The sequence below is a fragment of the Notamacropus eugenii genome, chromosome 5, assembly GCF_028372415.1.
Source record: "Notamacropus eugenii isolate mMacEug1 chromosome 5, mMacEug1.pri_v2, whole genome shotgun sequence".
In the NCBI taxonomy this organism is placed as follows: Eukaryota; Metazoa; Chordata; class Mammalia; order Diprotodontia; family Macropodidae; genus Notamacropus; species Notamacropus eugenii.
The window spans coordinates 275,010,919-275,024,445 of NC_092876.1; positions in this window are offsets into that span (position 1 = coordinate 275,010,919).

Here is a 13,527-nt window from a genome sequence, read left to right on the forward strand (position 1 = left end):
TTGGCTGGGAAAGGAAAGGAAGACATAGAATGTAATCTGAGAGTATGGTAAAATCTAGTGAAGGTTTTTGGTCATGTTATTGCTGTTTTAGAATAGAGGAGACTTGGGCATGTGTGAAAGCAATAGGATAGGGAGAATTGGAAGATTTGAGAGGGAGGGAATGATTGGGGATGCACTCTAACAAGAATTTATTAAGTGTCTACTATGTGCTAGAGACTGTGCTTTATTTAAATAAAATACATACCCAACCGTCAAGGAGCTTACAATCTAAGGCATGTGCACAAGCCCCTATTGTAAGAGGCAAAATCTAAGTGCTAAGGAGAGGTTAAGACAAAGTAGCATACAGGACATTTGAGAAGAGATTGCCTTCAGGTAAAGGGTTCAGGGAAAAAACACTTCATGAAGTATATGGCTTCTGAACTGATCCATGAAAAGAAGGAGGAATTTTAATAGTAGAAGATGCAGGGAAAGAAGTGCATTTTGAGTGCATGGAGGTAGTAAGATAAATAAGATGGTACTGGGGATGAGGAATAGTCTAGTTTGGATGGAAGGCAAGCGAGTAGTATAGGAGAAGACTGGAAAGCCAAATTGTAAAAGGCCTTCAGGATTAAGAATAGGTAATGAGTAGGTAATGAGGAACCCACAATCCAAGAGCAAAACACAGGTTCAGATAACACCAACACACTCACATCTCCACTTACCTGAATCCCACTCCTACTTCAAGGAGCTGAAATCCTACCTTTTCCATGAAGACTCCCTCAACTGATTTCTCCCTTAGCAAGTCATCTCCTTGCCCTCCTCTGAATGTCTACAGCACTGATTATCTGCACCATGCATTCAATGGCTAATATTCTGCTTTGTATTTATTTTTGGTTATCTTGGCTTCTGGGCAGTTGTCTCCACAGTGAGACTGGGAGGTCCTCGATGTTGGGGACCATGCCTTCCACTTGTTTCCATCCCCAGTGGTGTCTCACACAGAACACACACTGGGTAGTTTGTTGCTTCTGCTGTTGGTGATGCTAAACCTGAAGAGTGACCCATCTCAGCAGGAGTCCAGGCCCTGAACTGAGTGCAGGGCAAGCCTAGTTACTTTTACAAGTTGCAAAATGTTTTGGCAGTGTTTTGAGGAAGTCCAGCAGAGGAAATATCACCATAAACCCATGACATCTCCAAATAACAAGGACAAGTATTCATAGAAGTCTGACTTTCCACAGTGTCTAGAGCTGAAGTTGGATAACCTCAAAGGAGAATGGGTAAGTACCCAGGATGCCAAACCACGAGGCAGAGTTTCCAGGGGCTAAGGTCACTGAAGCTCCTTCCTGTGCCTGGAAAAAAGGGGAAAAGTCAAAACAAACAGGTTCTCTTACTGACCAGAGGACAAATACCAGGTTATCCTCTGGGGAATGTGGTCTAAGTGAGAGCAAGCAACTGGAGGCAGAATTCCTAGGTTTATAGGAAGCTCAAACTAGAGCTAGAAGAGAGCAGAGAGTCCATCAAGTCCAACTCCTTCATTTTTCAGATGAGGAAACTGAGGCTCAGGGAGGTTAATTGATTTGCCCAGGGTTACATAGTTAGTAAGTATCTGAGACTGCATCCAAACTCAGTTCTTCCTGACACTAAGTTCCAGAATTCTGCTTTAGCAGCTTTAAAGCTTAGGGTGGGGGTTTAATCTAAGATCAATGAATGAATTTTTTTTTGGGGGGGGGGAATGGGAATGAGAATGAATGGGAAAAAGTTACATCTTTATTTTCATTAACCTTTGGTGTCTTTTGTAATCCTCTGTATTTTATTTTATGCATTTTAAAACATGATTCTGAGAAGGAGTCCACAGGTTTCACAAGACTGTCAAATAATTCTATGACATTAAAAGACTAGGAACTCCTGACTTAGGGGAATGTGTGGACCAGCAGTAGTCCTTCTGAATAGAGATGTCTTCTATCTCAACAACCACCTCCTCTCAGACCAGGATGGAGGGGTGGAGGTAACCTTGTAGTTGAAAACCTCCTGTCTGTGTCACACTCTATTAGATTGTAAACTACTTGAGAATAAGGATAATATCGTTTTTCAGTTGTATCCCTAGAACTTAGTATAGTCCTTTGTACATGGTAAGCACTTAATAAATGCTTTTTTTAAAATAAAATTAAAAGAAAAATTATACCTCCCTCCCCCTTCCTTTTCCCTTCATTCCTTCCTTCCCTCTCTCCTCAACCCTAGCTTTTATACTTGGGGACGTTAACACACATGTTGATATTTGCCTTTGCATTGCCATTACCCAAAAGTGATCCAATTCTATGTTCAAAAACTCTAAATTTCCTTTATCTGATCAAAATCTTTTGTCATTCCACCTTTTCCTCTACCATAGAAGCCATAGCTGTGTTCTTCATCCTTATGGTGACCTTCAGCATCTCTTTCCCTCAATCTTTCCTAAGCTTTCATCTTCCCTCTGGCTATACTCTCCTGCCTTCCCAATATTGACCCCTTGATGAACCAATTCAACTCTCTAATGTCCTCTACTCTTTAATCCCTTGTTTTCTTGTCCTATTGTCAACTAAATGCTGACATTGGATTTCTCTCATTATCTACCTCTTATACTGCTAAACAGAATTAGAGAGAGTCATGAACTGTGCTGACTATATATTCATTGATTGTGAAATGACTATACAAAATTGTAGTATGCTGTAAGAAATAATTAATATGGAGAGGACTGCAGTGTGTTTAGGGCCTGGAAAAGCTCAGATTTCCCATAAACATCTGCAATAAAACCTAAAAGTGGATGATTAGATAGCAAAATGAGGAAAGTCATCTGTAGACTCCTTCACTCAACCAAGGGGTTCAAAGAAGGATGCCTAGAATCCCACTGGACCCCGATATAGACCAGCTGAGGTAGGTAAAAAAAAACAACTAGGCACAAAGTGGCCCTAGGAAAGCAAAGTCTAGCATGAGCTTAATGCCACTGACAGGAGAAAGAACTACACAAAGGACAGCATGGGTGAACCTGAAATCAAGTGGGAACCCTGAAGCCTCAGGGCAGTTGAGTGACCCAGGAAGTCAGTTGCAAGAGAGAAGTCTCAAACAGAGCCCAGTCCAGGGTAGCCCCAGAGTCTCCTAAAGGACAGGTGACAATACTCAGGGTCTTCCCACTCTATTCAGAAGTGCAAGAGAAGAATCTGCCTCAGGCCTCTCCCTCAACTTAGATACTGAGGCTGCTGAGATGAGCAAAGAAGGAAAATACCAAATACGATGAGAAAATATCTTGGAGTGAGAGGTGTCCTGGGAGAAACTCTGAGGAAGAAAGCAACTTTATAAGTCTAATCAAAACCTTAAGGTGAAGAAAATGTCCTGACCACAAGGACTGCAAGAGTACCTGGAAGAAAGGAAATAAGAGACACAGAATGGAATACCAAGAAAGGAAGAATTGGCAAGGAAAACTGATGCCTTAGGACAGATATTTGAAAACCTCACCCAAGAACTAAATGCTCTGAAATTAGAGTGAGTCAAACAGAAAATGATTCAATGAATGTCAAGAAATACTGAAACAAAATCACAAAATGGAATAGAAAAGAAAATGTTAAGAAATATAATATGAAAACAACTGACTTGGAAAACTGGTCAGGGACAGATAATTTCGGAATTATTGGGTTATCTGAAAATTATGACAAAAAAAGCCCTGATACTTTAATTTAAGAAGTTGTAAATTAAACCTGCCCAGAACTTTTAGAAGCAAAGGGCAAAGTGAAAATAGAAAGAGTCTACCCATCACTCCTTAGAACAAACCACAAAATAAAAAGTCACAGGAATTTCCTAACCATAGTGCAGAGTTTCTGGGTCAAAGAAAAAAATTATCACAAGCAGTCAAAAAGAAAGAGTTAAAATGCCAAGGAGTCACAGTAAGGATTACATGAGGTAGCTAGATGGCACAGTGGGTAGAATACTGGGCCTGTAGTCATGAAGACCTATCTTAAAATCTGGCTTTAGACCCCAGTTGTGTGACCTTGAACAAGTCACTTAACTTTTATTTGCCTCAACTGTAAAATGGGGATAGTTATAGCCCCTCCCTCCCAGAGTTGTTGTATCAAATGAAATAATAGTTGTAATGCACTTTACAAACTTTAAAGGGTCATATACATGCTAAGTATTATTACATAAAAAGTTTTAGCTGCTACTTGAAAGGAAATGAGGGTTTGGAGTTATATTCCAAAAGGTAAAAGATAAAGGTTTATAACTAAGAATAACCTATCTGACAAAACTAAGTACAATACTATAGGAGAAAAAAAGTAGATCTTTAATGAAATAGAGGATTTCTAAGCATTCATGGTAAACATTTTGAAATGGAAATGCAGGAACCAAGAGAAAAATAGAAAGTTACACATATGATTTAATTGGAAGAGAATATTTGGGAATGAATTATTTATATGCCAATTAGGGGGGTAAGAAGTGAATTTCATCTCAGAACATTAATAACTTTAACAGTACTAGATAAAGCAAAGATACAGAGGGTAGTTTTGTTTTAATGATTTGGGGAGAAGAAAAAAAGAAAGAAAATTATATGGGGAAAGAAAAGAGGAGGAAGGAGATAGAAATTACTATCATATGATAAAGGTACATAAGATGAAAAGGATTTAATCATGAATGAAATGATAAGGAAAAGTTCTATGAACCTAATAGTAATCAGAATTTGATTAAGGAAGATTGGACACTTTGTGAGACTAAATACAAGAAGGAATAGTTACACACACAAAAATCTGTCTGTTACACACACACATATATATATACACATGATACACACATATATGTATATATACGTACAATATGTGTATGTAAATACCTTAGACTCAAAAGGGAAATAGCAACGGACAGAGACCAGAGAGGACAAGGAATAGTTCGGGAGTAAGGACAGGATAGGTAAAGGAATAGTCATAAATAAACTCAAATATTAAAAAGAAGTGCATGAAGGGAAGGGTTAAAGGAAAAGAAGAAAGTGTTAAAATGTGGTATAAGAGGCAGAGCAAGGGAAAAAGAAAAGCCACAATAGAGTAGAAATAGGCCAATTTATTTAAAGATCACAAGTTTCAGGGAAACTCCCTCGCTTTTGTCATCCTCGTGTGTGTGTGTGTGTGTGTGTGTGTGTGTACATGGAGAAAATAGTAGGAGAGGACAGGGTGGAGAGAAATATGTAATTAACAAACATAACTGTGAACATGAACAGGATAAACTCTTCAAAAAATAGAAGAGTATAGTAAAAATAGATTAGAAATCAGAATCCAAAAATATGTTGCTTAGACGAAATACACTTGAAACACAGATTCATATAGAGTTAAAATAAGAGATTAGAGGAAAATATACTATTCTTTAGTTGAATGAAAAGAAAAGCAAATTTTGCAGTCATGATTTAAGATAAGGTGTGTGTGTGTGTGTGTGTGTGTGTGTGTGTGTGTTTGTCCTTCGTTGTCAAAGAAGACCGTGCCATCAGAGAAATGATGACATGACTTGCACTTTGTTTTGAGTGAGAGAGGTCTGTGCAGGTCACCAGTCTCACTTCTCCTCCAGAGCCATCTGAATCCAGTGACCAGATATTCATCAGGATGACTAGAGATGACCAGGATGAGGCAACTGGGGTTAAGTGATTTGCCCAAGGTTACACAGCTAGTGAGTGTCAAGTGTCTGAGGTGAGATTTGAACTCAGGTCCTCCTGACTCCTGCACTGGTGCTCTATCCACTGCACCACTTAGCTACTTACCCTAAGATAAGGTTATAGTAAATAGAGAGAAGACAAAAAAGAGAAAAGTAGGGAAATTGCAGTATACTTAAAGACATCAGTAAGTCAATGAATACAGTAATGTACATACATACATACACATACATAATTCTTAAAAGAAAAATAATTGTACTATAGGGAGACAGGGTGAAACTATAACAGTGTACCTCTTCATGCACCTCTTTCAGATCTAGACAAATCTAACCAAAAGATAGACAAGAAGGAAGACCTGAATGGAACTTTAGAAAAATTGGGAATTATAGAACCTGGTGATTACTAAATGGGAATCGAAAGCAATTTGTATACATTTCAACTGTCTAAGGTATTTCTACAAAAATTGGAGATATATTTGGGCATAAAGACTTCATAAAAATATAGAAAAGCAGAAATACTAAACACAATTGCTGATTATAATGCAATGAAATGACATTCAATAAAGAGTAAAGAAACAAAAAAATAATTGAAAACTAAATGATATAATTCTAAACAATTGCAGGGAAGGGGTCAATGAAATAATTATAGAAACAATAGCAAATTTTATCAAAGAAAATAAGAATAAAACCACATAACAAAACTTATGAGATGCAGCTAAAGCAATTCATAGGGGACAATTTATATCTCCAAATACTTCCATCAACACAAGAGACAAAAAGTAAATTGATGATTTGGGAATACAATTAAAAAACCTGGAACAACAACAAAACAAAAAATCCCAACTAAGCAACAAAATAGACATTCTGGAAATTAAAGGTGAGATTTACAAAACTGAATGAAAGACCCATTGAACTAATTGACAAATACAGGAGCCTTTTATGAAAAAATTAGATAAACATTTAGCTAATCTGATTTTTAAAAGGAGAGAGGGAAACCAAATTATTCATATCAACAATGAAAAAAGAAAATTCATAACTGAAGAATATACAAAATTATCAGAAAATATTTTGCCCAATTATATTTTAACAAAACTGACTATTTAAATTACAAATGAATGGATAAATATACCTAGATTAACAAAAGAAGAAATCAACTATTTAAATAACCCGATATCAGAAAAAAATGAACAAGCAATAAATAAACACCTGAAAGGTGGAGGGAAGGAGAGAACTCCAGGATAAGTTGGATTTACAGGTACCTTTCTGATCTTTTTCCATGCTACAAATATGGTATTGGTATCTAAACCAAGAAGAAACAAAACAGAAAAAGAAAGCTGTATAGTAGTGACTTTAATTAATATTGACAAAAATTTTTAAATAGAATATTGGTAAGTAGACTACAACAATATATTTGAAAGATTATATACTATGACTAGATTGGATTTATGCCAGGAATGAAGACCAGGATCAACATAAGGAACACTATATATACATATATATATATGCATATATATATATGTATATATAGATAGATAGATAGATAGATACACACACACACACATATATATACATATATATATAGTCTTGTTAATCACATGAATAATAAAAAGTACAGATCATATCAACAGATGCTGAAAAAACTTTTGACAAAATCCAACACCCATTCCTGTTTTTTAAAAATGCTAGGAAAATAGAAATAAATGACCTTTCATTAAAAATAGCAAATGATATTTATCTAATAACAAAAGCAAACTCTGTATGCAATGGAAAAAATTTAGCTGTTTTTCCACTAAAGTCACAGGTAAGCAAGTATGTCTGTTATCACTACTACTATTTAACAGTCCTAAAAATGTTGGCTACAGAATAATAGAAGAAAATAATTGAAAGAAAGCGTATAGGCAAAGAGGAAGCACAATTATTGTTTTTTGCAGATGATATGATTATTTACTTAGAAAATTCTAAAGAGTCTACCAAAAATTAATTGAAGCAATAACTTCAGTAAAGTTGTAAAATAAATCCACAGAAATCATCAATATTTCTGCATTTTACCAACAATATCTAAGAGGATGAGTTAAAAAAATAAAGTTTATTAGTGTTAATTATAGAAGGTATAAAATGTTTGGGAGGGCATATACCAACATATATTCAGGTACTTTATGAGTCCAGTTATAAAACACTAAGCAGAAATACAGGCTAAATAGTAAGAGAAATATTAATTGCTCATGGTTGAGCTAATATGATAAAAATGACAATGCTATTATTCAGTATTTCACCAAGCTACCAGAGGATGAATTTACAGAGCTAGAAAAAATAATAACAAAATTCATATGGAGGAAACAAAAAGGTTAATAATTCCAAGGTAATAATGAAAAGAAATAGGAAGGAAGAGTGTCTATCGGTACCAGATCTCAAAATGTACTACTAAGCAGTACTTGTTGTCAATTTGGTACTAGTTACAAAATAGAGAGATAGGTCAATAAAACAGATTAGATACACAATAAACAGATGAACATGAACACAGCAACTCAGAGCGTGATAGACTTAAGGATTCCAGTTACTGGGGTAGGACCTTGTTATGTGAAGAAAACTTCTGGGAAAATTGGATGCAGAAATTTGGTATAGACCAACATCTCACATTGTGTACCAAGATAAACTCCAAATGGATACCTGACTTAGACATAAAGAAGTCACATCATTTGAAAATTAGAGAAGCAAGGAAGAAATTATTTTTCAAAGTAATAGTCTAGGAAAAGAGTTCATGACCAAACAACTTATAGAGCAGATTGCAATAAAATGTACAATTATGATTATACAAAATTGAAAGTTTTTGCACAAATGTACCTAATAGAGTTAAAATTAGTTGGGAAACTTCTTCCCTAGGTAACTGGGGAAAAATCTTTGCAATAAGTTTCTCTGATAAAAGTTTCATAACCAAAATATATAAGGAATTGATTCAAATTTGTAAGACTAGGAGTCATTCCTACATGGATTACTGATCAGAGGAATGATCTCTTTTCTTTTCAAAGAAAGGAATCTAAGTTACTAGTTACATATTTTTAAAATGCTCCAAATTAAAAATAATTTTAAAAATACAAATGAAAACCACCCTAAGTTTCCACCTCATACCCATCAAATTGGCAAAGTAGACAAAAATGGAAAAATGACAAATGGTCAAAAGCTTGTGGGGAAACACACATGCTGGTGCATTCTTGGTGGAGCTAAGCACTTGTCTAGCCATTTTGGAAAGCAATTTGTACCCATGCTCCCAAATTTACTGCACTGTGTATGCGCTTTGATACAACTATCACTGCTAGGTCTACACCCCAAAGAGATCAAAGAAATAGGAAAAGAGTCTATATGTATAAAAGTATTTATATCAGCTCTTTTTTTGTGGTAGTCCAAGATGGAGGGATTACCTAACAGACACTACAAGGGGGCCCATTTATTGGGGAATAAAGAAATTATGGTCATATGAATATAAAGAAATATTGTGCTATAAGAAATGAAAAAATGCAAAATCTCAGAGGAAACTGGGAAGATCTCTTTGACATGATACAGAGTGAAGTCAGAAGTACTAGAAGAACAATTTCCACCATGTTAATATCATAGAAAAAAACACCTTTGAAAGAAATTACAAATATGATTAATGCAACGAAAAACCAAAAATCCAGAGAACTAAAACTGAATCATGACACCTACTTGCTACCAGAGAAGTAATGAACTTAAAATCCAAAATGAGAAATACACACTTGGACATGGCTAGTGATAGACTTTGTTTTGCTGAGCTAGACTTATTTATTTTGAGTGTTTTTTGGGGGGAGTTTGTTTTTGAATAGAGGGGAAAATAGTGATAGGGAGTAATTATAAATGATGAGAAAAAAAAAAAGCCTATCTCAGATCTTACTATTTTCAGTAAACTTTCCCTTACCCTGATAGTCAATAATGACCTTTTCCTCAGTCAATCAATATTTATAAAGTTCCTACTATGTGCCAGGCACTGTGATAAGCATTAAGAATACAAAAAGAGACAAAAGACAGCAGCTACCCTCAAGGATGTTACAGTATAATGAGGGAAAGAGAATGCAAACTAATATATGTTAATAAGTTATATTCAAAACAGGAAATAATTAACAGAGGTAAGGCATTGGAATTGAGAGATTAGGAAAGGCTTCCTATAAAATATAGGATTTTAGTTGGAATTTACAGGAAGTCAGGGAAGTCAGTTGGCAGAGTTTATAAGGGAGAACATTTATAGGCATGGGAAACAGACAGGAGACAGACCTGAACTCAAGAGATGGAGGGTTCATGGAGCAGCTAGGAATTCAGTGTCATTGGATTGAAAAGTACACGATAGGGAATAAGGTATAAGAACAAAGTAGAGGTAGGAGGGGCTAGACTATGAATGATAAGCAGAGGATTTTGTATTTGATCTTAGAGGTGATAGGAATATGCTAAAGTTTATTGAGTAGAGGGGTGACATGATTGGACCAGTGTTTTGGGAAAATCACTTTAGTGACTAGATGGAGGAGAGACTGAAATGGGAAGAGACTTGAAGCAGGCAGAGTCACCGACAGGCTATTGCAACAGGACAGGCCTGAGGTGATGAGGACCTAGGCTAGAGTGGAGGAAGCATCAGAGAAGAGATGGGGAACCGCTGGAGAGGTAAAATTGACCAGCCTTGCAATAGATTGGGTGGGGGAAAGGAGTGAGAGATAATTAGTAGTTCAGGATGATTCCCAAGTTGTGAGGCTGAGGGATAGGAGGTTATGTTGCCCTCTATAGTAACAGGGAAAGTGATAAACATTTAGGGGGAAAGATAATAAGTTATGTTTTGAACATGTTGAGTTTAAGACATCAACTAGAAATAGAGTTTGAGGTGCCTGAAGGGCAGTTGGAGATATGAGACTGGAGGTCAGCAGAGAGATTTGGACAGGATAGATATATTTGAGAATGATCATCATAGAAATGATAAATCCATGGGAGCTGATGAGATCACCAAGTGAAGTAGTATAGAGGGAAAAGAAGGCCCATGACAGAACCCTGAGGGACATGAATGGTTAGAGGTATGATCTGAATGAGGATCCAGGAAAGAAGACAGAGGAGGAGGAGAACCAGGAGAGGGGTGCCCCAAAAACCTAGAATGGGAGAGAAGAGAGTATTGAGGAGAGAGTGATTAACAGTGTTGAAAGCTATAGAGAGATCAAGGAGCATGAAAATTGAGAAAAAGCTATTGGATTTGGCAACTAAGAGATCATTATTAACTTTGGAAAGAGCAGTTTCAGTGGAATGATAAAGTCAGAAGCCAGATTAGAAGGAGTTCAGAAGAGAGTGAGGGGAGAGGAAGCAGAGGAATCTATCATCAATGGCTTTTTCATCCTTTGTTCTCTAGGAGGACCGATAACATCACCTGGACTTACAAGTGAATTGGATTTAAGTGAGGCAGAGCTGTGCAGTCATCAGTCTAACTCTCCTTCAGAGTTACTGGAATCTAGTGGCAAGACACAGCTCAAGGTGACTGACAATGGCCCCAGATACAGTAGGAGACCTTAGCCTTTTTAAGCTAGGTCTTTCCCAGGTCTCAGTTTGTCTGAGGCAACATCCATTCAGTGATTAAGACTAGATAAGAGGTATGCCATTTCCTTCTCCAGCTCATTTTGCAGATGAAGAAATTGAGACAAACAAGGTTAAGTGACTTGCCCAGGGTCACACAGCTAGTAAGCCTCTGAGGATGGATTTGAACTCAGGCCTTCCTGACCCCAGGTCTGACACTCTATCCACTGTACCATCCAGCTGCTCCAATTTCCTTGAATAATACTTTGGACAATGTAGTTCAGTCATTTTTCAGGCATATCTGACTCTTTGTGATCCTATTTGGGGTTTTCTGGGCAAAGATACTGTATATTGTACAATTTTAATGTTTGTTGAATTGAATGGAATTAAAATTTATTTAATCTGTTCTTAAATATTCATTGTTTCTGGGAAAGGCACGTCTTCTCAGCTTCATATAGTTAGGCTTGGAAAGCAAGGCTCACGATGGCTGTGTACCCTGAGGAACCACTGTAAGTCACTGTTAGTGTTTTTCCATCTTTCTGAATTCCTGTAGTTGGCATGCTACAGTAGTCAGAATATAATTAGATTTGGAATGATTTTGAGAAAAATAAAGGACTATCTCATAAAAACAAAACAAAAGGATGACTATGAGAAATTCAGAGAAACGTGATAAGGCTTGTACGGCTTGATGCAGAGTGACGAAAGCAGAACCAATAGAAATGAAAACAGCACTGTAAAGCATTTGAAGCTAAACTAACGCTATCTTGGTCCCAGAGAGCAGATGATGAAAACACATGCTCTTTTTAGGATGCAGGGAGGGAGATGGAAGGAAGAATGTTGCACATTCATTTTGATGAGCTTTCTCTTTTTTTATGAGGGAAGGGTTTAATGGAGGAGGGAGGGTACTGGGAAATGATCGTTATGTAAAAAAAGGCAAAAAAAATCAATAAAATATTTTTTAAAAGTAAAGAGAATTTGTTAGTTTTCAGCATAATGATTGCACAGATGTGCCTAAATACATTCATCTCAGTTTTAAGTGGTTTCTAAACTGTTTCTGATGAGAGAAAGACATTCCAAAGCATGAGTTCCAGAAATGGCCTGAGCACCGTTGGTGTTATAGGAGTAGCATTTTCCTCAGGAAGGCTGGCTGGTTTGTCCTTAAAAGATGCTAAAACTATCTTCCAGGCTTGTTTGTCCAGGTGACTAAGTCTGTAACCATTGACGTGGTCTTCTGGTGTCTTAAGTACAAAAGCAGTGTAGAAGTCACATCACACATACTTCTGAAGGATAGGTACTATGGCCCACACAGTGGGAAGGTGTGCCCAGCTGAATCAGTCCTGTATTCTTTGCATGCTTTGCCTGAGAAAACTTTCTTTTGTTAGCTGCTAGATAATCTTTGAGTGTTTTCAGTCCTGACACAAACCCTTGGACTCCTCAGAGTCAGGTCTGGTCCTCAACTACTGGAATAAGCCTGCAGCTGCTGTGAGGACTACTTTATTTGACCGCACTCATCTGGAGGTATAAAACCTAGTATATAGAGATAAATAGATAAAGTATTTATTATGTACCAAGTTTTGTACCAGGCAAGTAAAATAATTCTTGCCCCTAAGGAGCACACGTTTTAATGGGGGAAGACAATGCATAAGGAGTGATGGAAATGGTATGTGTTTGACAGAAAGAAGGCCAGGAAGTAGCATAGAGTCCCAGTCCCAAACTTGTTTGCTGCTTGTCCTTTGTTCTCAAAAAGGATTGTGACAAAGATACCATGACTCTCAAGTGAATTGGATTTAAGTGAGGGAGGACTGTGCAGAAGTCACCAGCCTCACTTTCTCCTCCGGAGCCATCTCCTCTGTAGCTGGTCCAGTGGCCAGCTATGGGTCAGGACGACTGGAGATGACCCAGGATACAGTGGGGGATCCTGGCCTTCAAAGTCTAAGGTCTTTAACAGGTCTCAGTTTGACTGAGGTAGCACCCATTCAGTGATTAAGGCTTAATAAAAAAATGAGGCAAAGAATGACCTCTTTAGAAAAAAAAATGGAAGGGGAAGGAGTTCTGGTCAAAACAGAAACAACTGTTATTTGAGTTCATTCTGAGCCAATCAGGGCCCAAAGAGTAACCAAGTAGGGCTTGCTCCCGGATCAGAGTGATTTGGGGTTAAGGAGATAAAGCAAATGCTCACCTATGGGGAGACAGGGAGAGAAAGAGAGAGAGGGGGGGGGAGGGAGAGAGAGAGAGAGAGAGAGAGAGAGAGAGAGAGAGAGAGAGAGAGAGAGAGAGAGAGAGAGAGAGAGAAAGTGTGTGTGTGTGTGTGTTGCAAAGAGGACTGAGGGTGTGACTTCAGGGTTCATT